Below are 8,619 nucleotides of genomic sequence, written 5' to 3' on the forward strand. Positions count from 1 at the left end.
CCATTAGACCATTTTATTGACATAAGGAAAGGTTTATAGACATCAGGAGGTTAATGGCCACAGTCTTCACTATTTTAACCCCTTCAGTACTGGGACAAATTTTTACCTTGACATTTGTGTACCATTAGACCATTTTATTGACATTAGGAAAGGTTTATAGAGGGCAGAAGAATAAAGGCCACAGTCTTCACTATTTTATCCCCTTCAATACTGGGATATCTTGAGATCTGTGTACCATTAGACCAATTTATTAACATTAGGAAAGATCTATAGACATCAGAAGACTAATGGCCACAGTCTTCACTATTTTAACCCCTTCAGTACTGGGACACATTTTTACCTTGACATTTGTGTACCATTAGACCATTTTATTGACATTAGCAAGGGTCTAAGGAGGTGACAAGATTAATGGCCACAGTCTTCACTATTTTAACCCCTTCAGTACTTGGAGACATTTTTACCTTGAGGTTGAGTACCATTAAACCATTTTATTGACATTAGAAAAGGTTTATAGACATCAGAAGATTAATGGCCAATATCTTCACCCTAAAAACATGCCAAATGGTCTTAAAATACCATATGCCAAACTCTCTTAGAATGCCCTGAAAAACATGCCAAACTTGTCTTCAAATGTCCTTAAAGAAAAACATTCCAAACTGCTAATCCATCCTAACTGTTCTTCATGACTCCAGGTGTTGTCTTGTACTCTGGGTGTTGCTGATGGCTGTAGGTGTTGTAGAAGGCTTGTGTTGCATTGTGGCTTGCTTGGCTTGGCTTGGTGGTGCAGTGTGTCTCCTTGGCAACATTCAGGGACTATTGGCTTGACTTTCCTGTAATGATAGGTTTACATTGAGTCACCTTCACTATTTTGTAAACTGAACTGAACGCAACTCAACCCAACCTAACAGAACTCAACCTAACTTAACTAAACTGAACAGAAATTAACCTAACCCAAAACAACCCAGCTCAACCCAACCCAACCTAACCAAAGTTAACCCAAAACAACCCATCATAACCCAACCCAACTCAACCCAACCCAACCTAACCCAAAAACAACCCAAGTTAACCCAGAACAACCCAACATAACCCAACCCAACCCCAAACTAACCCAAAACAACCCAGCATAACCCAACCCTTTATCTTTACCTTTACCGAGGTGCCTGTCACGTGACGTCGGCGACCATGGAACACCATCCTCCTCTGTTTTGAGCCACTCTAACCCGATCCACAGTTGTCCAGCCCTCACTGACGTGTTTCACCAATGTGTCCATAAACTTGACCCTCTGTCTTCCTCTCGCTGGTTCCTTATACTCTCCCAACAAGCATTCTCTCCCACAGTCCATGTCCTCTCAGTACATGGCCCACAAAATTGAGGTGTCTCCTCCTGATACTCTTCACCGGTGTTTTTTCCATTACTACTCTTCTCAATCCTTCATTAGTGATCCGTGCACTCCAAGGGATTCTCAGCATTCTTTGCATGAACCACATTTCTACTGCTTCTAACCTTTTGATCATGTTCTTCTTTATCGTCCATGTCTCAGAGCCATACGTTAATGTGGACCATACATAACGCTTGAGTATACGTTGTCTTAGAGTTATATTCATGCTAATATTGGTCATTATCTTTCTTACCCTTAAAGTACGGGGGTTGATTTACTTTCTGTCTGTTACAGCGAGGAAAAATCACACCTGTCAAAAATGCTAAAATATTCTTTTCCTCATAAAAGCATATTTCTTTGTGTTATTCTGAGTACAACGATATAGTTTTCAACATGTCATCACCTCTCACACCAAAGTTATTGCACGTCAAAAAATTCATGGCAGAATCCGCTAAGAAATACCCCCAAGCTCAGATAACACCACGCTCTCTCTCTCTCTCTCTCTCTCTCTCTCTCTCTCTCTCTCTCTCTCTCTCTCTCTCTCTCTCTCTCCATTTGGGCATATGAATTTGATGTAAAAGTAGGAACTTTTGCACTTTCATGTCATGAAAATGTGAACTCAGATGAAATGATGTTCAAAACAGAAAAATAAAAATAAACCACATATTACAAATATTGTGGATTTTTATAATAATTGGAATGTGGCAACTCTTCTTGGCAATGGGACTGACGTGACTTGGCCGACAAGCACAGTCCTGTAGAGGCAACCATGGGTGACACACACCAGCGCATTGTTCGAGGGGAGTATGTGAGGAGGTTTATGAACGTCGCTGTGAGGGTTGGCCTCTGTCTCCCAGATCACTATCAGAATCACTACTGGAGTCTTCACTTTCTTCTGTCTTAATAAAAAAATCACTGTCTTCATTTTCACCACTATCCTCAATGTCATTACCGAGTAACACTGACATAACATCACTCGGAGTACCGAAACCTAACTCCGGGTCACGGGATTGCTAGATGTTGCCTCAAAATGGGAAAAGATGACCTATGTGAGGGAACATATGTCTCCAGGCTCAAAGAGGTGAGTGAGAAAAGATGCCAGAGACTTCCACTTGCCCCAGGACCAACAGTGAGGGGGAGAGATTCAAACGTTTAGCGCCGAAAATCATGATTCCCGGAACGATCCCTGCTTCTCTGCACGCGACGCTACAATCATCCCGAAACAATCACCGAACGTTAAGGGTTAAACTATCTATGAGTGCTTGCAATTTTACCTCGGAATCTGCCGCTAAAACTGTATCGTCCGCATAATGTATGTTGTTTGTGTTTCTTCCCCCAATGCAAATTCCCTCCATTTCTTCCATCTCCTCCAAACATTTTTGTCCATACAACGAGAACAAGTCTGGTGAGAGTACGCAGCCTTACCACACTCCTCTCTGTATCTCTACCCATTCTGTGTCTGGTGAGAGTACACAGCCTTGCCACACTCCTCTCTGTATCTCTACCCATTCTGTGTCTGGTGAGAGTACACAGCCTTGCCACACTCCTCTCTGTATCTCTACCCATTCTGTGTCTGGTGAGAGTACACAGCCTTGCCACACTCCTCTCTGTATCTCTACCCATTCTGTGTCTGGTGAGAGTACACAGCCTTGCCACACTCCTCTCTGTATCTCTACCCATTCTGTGTTTTTATTTTTTATTCTTATTGCTGCTTTTAGTTCCCAGTATAGGTTATTTATCATTGTTACATCTTTGCCATCCAATCCAATCTCCTTTAACACGTCAATCATTTCCTCCTGTCTAATCGTCTCAAAGGCTTTCTCAAAGTCCACCAAACACATGTATACATCTTTTTGCATTTCAACTGCTCTTTGTTACCATCCTCAGGCCAAATATTGCATTATCCTTTCAAAATCCATATTGCTCCCAACCCAATCTAACCCAACATGACCCAACCCAACCCAACCCCAAATAACCCAGCATAAGCCAACCCAACCCACCCCAAATTAACCCAACCTAACCCAAAACAACCCAACCCAAATTAACCCAGCATGACCCAACACAACCCAACCCCAAATAACCCAGCATAACCCAACCCAACTCATACTAACCCAGAACAACCCAGCATAACCCAACCCAACCTAACCTAATCTTATCTTAACTTATCTTCACTCAATTTTACCTAACCTAACCTTACCATACCTAACTATAACACACCAACACCAGAGACCTCCAAACCTGCCAAACTGTCTTAAAATGCCTCAAACATAACAAACTGTCTTAAAATGCCCTGAAAACATGCTGAACTCTTAAAATGACATCAGAACCTGCCAAATTGTCTTAAAAATGCCATCAAAACCTGCCAAACTTTCTTAAATTGCACTCAAAATCTGCCAAACTCTCTTAATATGCCCTGAAAACATGTCAAACTGTCTTAATATGCCCTTAGAACATGCCAAACTGTCTTAAAATGTCTTCAAAATATGACAAACTATTTTAAATGGCCTCAAAACCAGCTAAACTGTCTCAAATTTCCCTCAAAACATAACAAACTACCTTAATATGCCCTCCAAATCTGCCAAACTGTCTTCAATTTCCCTAAAAACCTCCAAAATTGTCTTAATATACACTCAAAACCAAACTGTCTCAATATGCCCTCCAAAATGTCTTAAAATGCCCTCAAAACATGTCAAACTGTCTCAAAATGCTCTCAAAACATGCCAAACTGTCTCAATATGGCCATAAAATATGTCAAACTTCTCAAAATACCCTCAAAATATGCCAAACTGTCTTAAATTGCCCTCAAAGCATGTCAAACTGTCTTAAAATACCTTTAAAAAATGCTTCAAAATCTTACCCAGCCCAACCCAACCACACCTCCCCACACCACACACCACACCACTGACCTGCATAAGGAAGGGAGCCGTGTGACCTCAGCATTGAGTGGCCACCTCCTCTCGGGTCACAGTGAAGTCCCAGTCCAAGGAGTCCTGCGGCAAAAGGTCAGAGGTCACACAGGTCACACTGGGATAGTAATAATAGTAATAGTATTAGCACAGGAGGAGGAGGAGGAGGAGGAGGAGGAGGAGGAGGAGGAGGAGGAGGAGGAGGAGGAGGAGGAGGAGGAGGAGGAGGAGGAGGAGGAGGAGGAGGAGGAGGAGGAGGAGGAGGAGGAGGAGGAGGAGGAGGAGGAGGAGGAGGAGGAGGAGGAGGAGGAGGAGGAGGAGGAGGAGGAGGAGGAGGAGGAGAGAGAGAGAGAGAGAGAGAGAGAGAGAGAGAGAGAGAGAGAGAGAGAGAGAGAGAGAGAGAGAGAGAGAGAGAGAGAGAGAGAGAATTGAAATAGCAAAACTTTATGAAATGACAATATTTATTATTTTACCTTTTCTTTTCTCTCTTTCTTCTTCTCCTCCTCTTCTCATATTCCTCCACCTCTTCCTTCTTCTTCTTCTTCTCTTCCTCTTCCTCTTCCTCCACCTCTTCTTGCCTTGGTCCGTCTTTCTCCATATTTTTAACACAATCTGAAATAAATAAAACTGGATTAATATGAGAGAGAGAGAGAGAGAGAGAGAGAGAGAGAGAGAGAGAGAGAGAGAGAGAGAGAGAGAGAGAGAGAGAGAGAGAGAGAGAGAGAGAGAGAGAGAGACCTTAGTGTTTCAGTGTGCGGAGGCCATAAATTCAGAGTGTTATTGAAGCAGTGGGTAAGTAAGTGAAGTGCTTGACAGTGACACATAGAGAATAAGTGAATAAGTGAAGTGATAATACAAGATACATAGTGACACAAGTGATACACTGCAGGAGTAATTATCACTACATCAATAAGAACACTAGCAGTCAAATAGTTGGTGGGCTTTGAGATAGGAGATACCCATAATGCCTTCTTTAGCCCGTTAAAACTCAATGGAAATGCACCTATGCTTTCAATCTCCATTAATTCTCATCGTCCACACTTTTATGTCCACATTTAAAACTGTACACTTCTAAATCAAGTGAAAAATTGAGGTTTATGAGACAAAATTGTAAGAAAAACACGCTTTCACACACCCCACACTCACCAAACACACAGCACACCAGCACACACCATTCCCACACCTGCACACACCAGCAAACCACAAACAACTCTTTGCAAACACTGGAAAACGCAAAAAACACACCCAAAAAATATAGTTTACACAACAAACAACACATTTACACACACACCACATGTACCACACACACACCACACCTGCAGAAACCTTTCCAACACCTGCACACACCAGCACAGTACACAGCTTGGTGTGTGGAGGGAAATATGGAGGAAAGAAAAGGAGGTGGTGGAGGGAAAAATGAGAAAAATTGTCAGGTTTTGAAGTGAGATTTAGAAAAGTACTATTTTGACTATGATAGAAGTGAGATAGGAGACTCAAAATTGGAGGGAAGGTGGAGGAAACATGGAGGAAATAGTCTACTGAAGGAAAAGCCAGGAGGACCTGTGGAGGGAGATATGGAGGAAACAAGACAAACATTACCTAACCAAAACGCACCAAAAATTACCTAAAAATATTGCATCAAGCAACAAAACACACACACACACACACACACACACACACAAGCCATATTGATAGAATTTTCAGAGAGACGTATAATTTGCTAAGGAATATTGGAGTAGCATTTCACTATATGGACAAGGAAATGATGAAGAAATTGATAAGTACTAAAATAAAACCTAGATTGGAATATGCAGGAGTTGTGTGGACTCCCATAAAAAAAAACACATAAGAAAATTAGAGAGACTACAAAAATGGCTGCAAGAATGGTTCCAGAATTTAAAGGGATGGCATATGAGGAGAGACTAAAGGCAATGGATCTACCAACCTTGGAGCAGAGAAGAGAGAGAGGATCTGATACAAGTTTATAAATTGATTAACGGAATGGATGAAGTGGATAATGAGAAACTGATCCTGAGAGAAGAATATGACTTTAGAAGCACAAGATCGCATAGTAAGAAACTAAGGAAGGGATGATGTCTGAGAGATGTTAAAAAATTTAGTTTCCCGCAAAGATGTGTTGAGACTTGGAACAGTTTGAGTGAGGAAGTGGTGTCAGCAAAGAGTGTACATAGTTTTAAAGAAAAATTAGATAAGTCTAGATATGGAGACGGGACCACACGAGCATAAAGCCCAGGCCCTGTAAAACTACAACTAGGTAAATACATACATACACACACACACACACCTGCACTCCACAAACAACCCTTAAATCACACCTGGAAAACACCCACAATAAGTCTACCCTAGCCAACCCACACCAAAAAACAATAAATACTATACATAGGTAGCTATAGTTGACATTACAAAACATACAAAAAACAGTATTATTCCAGTGTTTCACCACATTCCACTAAATGTTTTTTACCCACCTCATGAGATAGAGCTCGTCATTACGAGTATTTTTAATCCCATATTTATAAGGCGCAACCTATTTATAATGGTGATACCGAATTTCAAAAATTTAATCGTATTTTGGCGATCTCACTCCCGAGTCAATAGAACAGAGACAGACTGACGCGAGAGCTGCTCGACCCAGGGCAGCGGCTAGCGTGCGGGCCAACATTAGTGACTCGTTTTGTTTGAGCTATTGTTTCCGCTGATTGGTTACTTCCGTTTGAAAGTGAACTGTCAGCCAATGAAAAAAAAAATCATAATTTATTCAACCAATCACGGTGGCCTTGAGACTTGCGGTATGAATTTGAATTCAGTTTGAGGCAAGATGTCCCACTGTGCAGGTTGTGAACTGCATTACTTCAATGTTTTGGTTATCATATTTTCAATAGATGTCATGTCGGCTGAGTGAGAGCTGTGAGGGTGGAGCTGGGAAACGAGGAAAACTGGAGGGACCACTTCATTTGGACAGTGCCACAGTTCCTACTAATACATATTGGTTTGTAGAGCAAGAAAAATAAATCATGAAAATAATTTAATACAACAACACCTGGATAGAATTTTGATTGTCCCCATCATATTGACAGGTTAATGGTATATGATGGCTGTTATTATCATTGATGTTTTCTTTCAGGGTTCACAAGCAGACACGCAGTGTTGTCCAAAGAGGCACTGGGCAGCTGAAACACCGATTTCATGTCTTGCACAGTGAGGTCCGGGTCAGCCCACCATTGAAGGTGTGCAAGATGGTGCATGTTTGTGCTATGTTGCACAATATATGTAAAGACAGGAATATTCCTATTCCTATTGATGCAGGCCACCCTGACTTTGAAGAGCAGCAGCACGACATCGTACAAGAAGTGCCACCACTTCCAGCTGCTCGACAAAATCCGGGTCGCCTGTATCGAGATGAATTCTGCAACTTGCATTTCAAGTATGTTGATTATTTTGTACCAATATATACTGGCTTTACTGTATTTGATCTTGGATATGTCTACTTATCATGCATTAGTATCTCATTACTGTTGATTAACCACCTTTTTTCAGCAATCCTGCCAGAAACATGGCCCACCTGCCCCACCACTGATCTGGTGACACATGCAGAGATCAATTTTGCAACTTGCATTTCAAGTATGTTGGTTATTCATTCTGTACCAATATTTACTGGCTTCTATAAATAATCTTGGATACATTCACTCATCATCTCATTATTGTTGATAAGCAACCTAATTTTTCTTTTCTTTTCTTTTTTTCATTCTTTCCAGCATTCCTGCTTGAAGTGCGGATCTCCTGCCCTTCAGCACACATGGCCAGTCACATGCCAAGGTACTGTCAACATCTATGTTTTCCATCTCCTTAATTCTTATCCTCACTGCTTTTGTGTTGACATTTAAAACTGTACACTCTTCTAAATCAACATAAATGCTTTCTATCTCTCCTAATTGTCATCCTCCACACTTCCATGTCAACATTTTAAACCTTACACTCTTCTAAATCAACATAGATACTTTCATCTCTCTTAATCCTCATCCTCGACACTTCCATGTCCACATTTAAAACTGTACACTCTTCTAAATCAACATATATACTTTCATCTCTTAATTCTCATCCTCCACACTTGTGTCCACATTTAAAACTGTACACTCTTCTAAATCAACATACATGCTTTCCATCTCCATTAATTGTCATCCTCCACACTTCCATGTCCACATTTAAAACTGTACACTCTTCTAAATCAACATATATACTTTCCATCTCCCTTAATTCTTATCCTTGCTGCTTCCATGTCCACATTTAAAACCATACACCCTTCTAAATCAACA

The 8,619-nt window shown here is 41.1% G+C and overlaps 1 long non-coding RNA gene across 1 annotated transcript; it reads right to left on the reverse strand.

The window, feature by feature from the left end:
• Positions 1-744: 744 nt before the first annotated feature.
• LOC123500881 lies at positions 745-4,367 on the reverse strand. Its single transcript, XR_006673486.1, has 2 exons — positions 4,286-4,367; positions 745-830 (listed from the first exon to the last, which is right to left on the reverse strand). It is a non-coding gene; the product is annotated as an uncharacterized LOC123500881 (long non-coding RNA).
• Positions 4,368-8,619: the final 4,252 nt, after the last annotated feature.

The sequence above is a fragment of the Portunus trituberculatus genome, unplaced genomic scaffold (assembly GCF_017591435.1).
Source record: "Portunus trituberculatus isolate SZX2019 unplaced genomic scaffold, ASM1759143v1 PGA_scaffold_506__1_contigs__length_8619, whole genome shotgun sequence".
NCBI classification, from domain to species: domain Eukaryota; kingdom Metazoa; phylum Arthropoda; class Malacostraca; order Decapoda; family Portunidae; genus Portunus; species Portunus trituberculatus.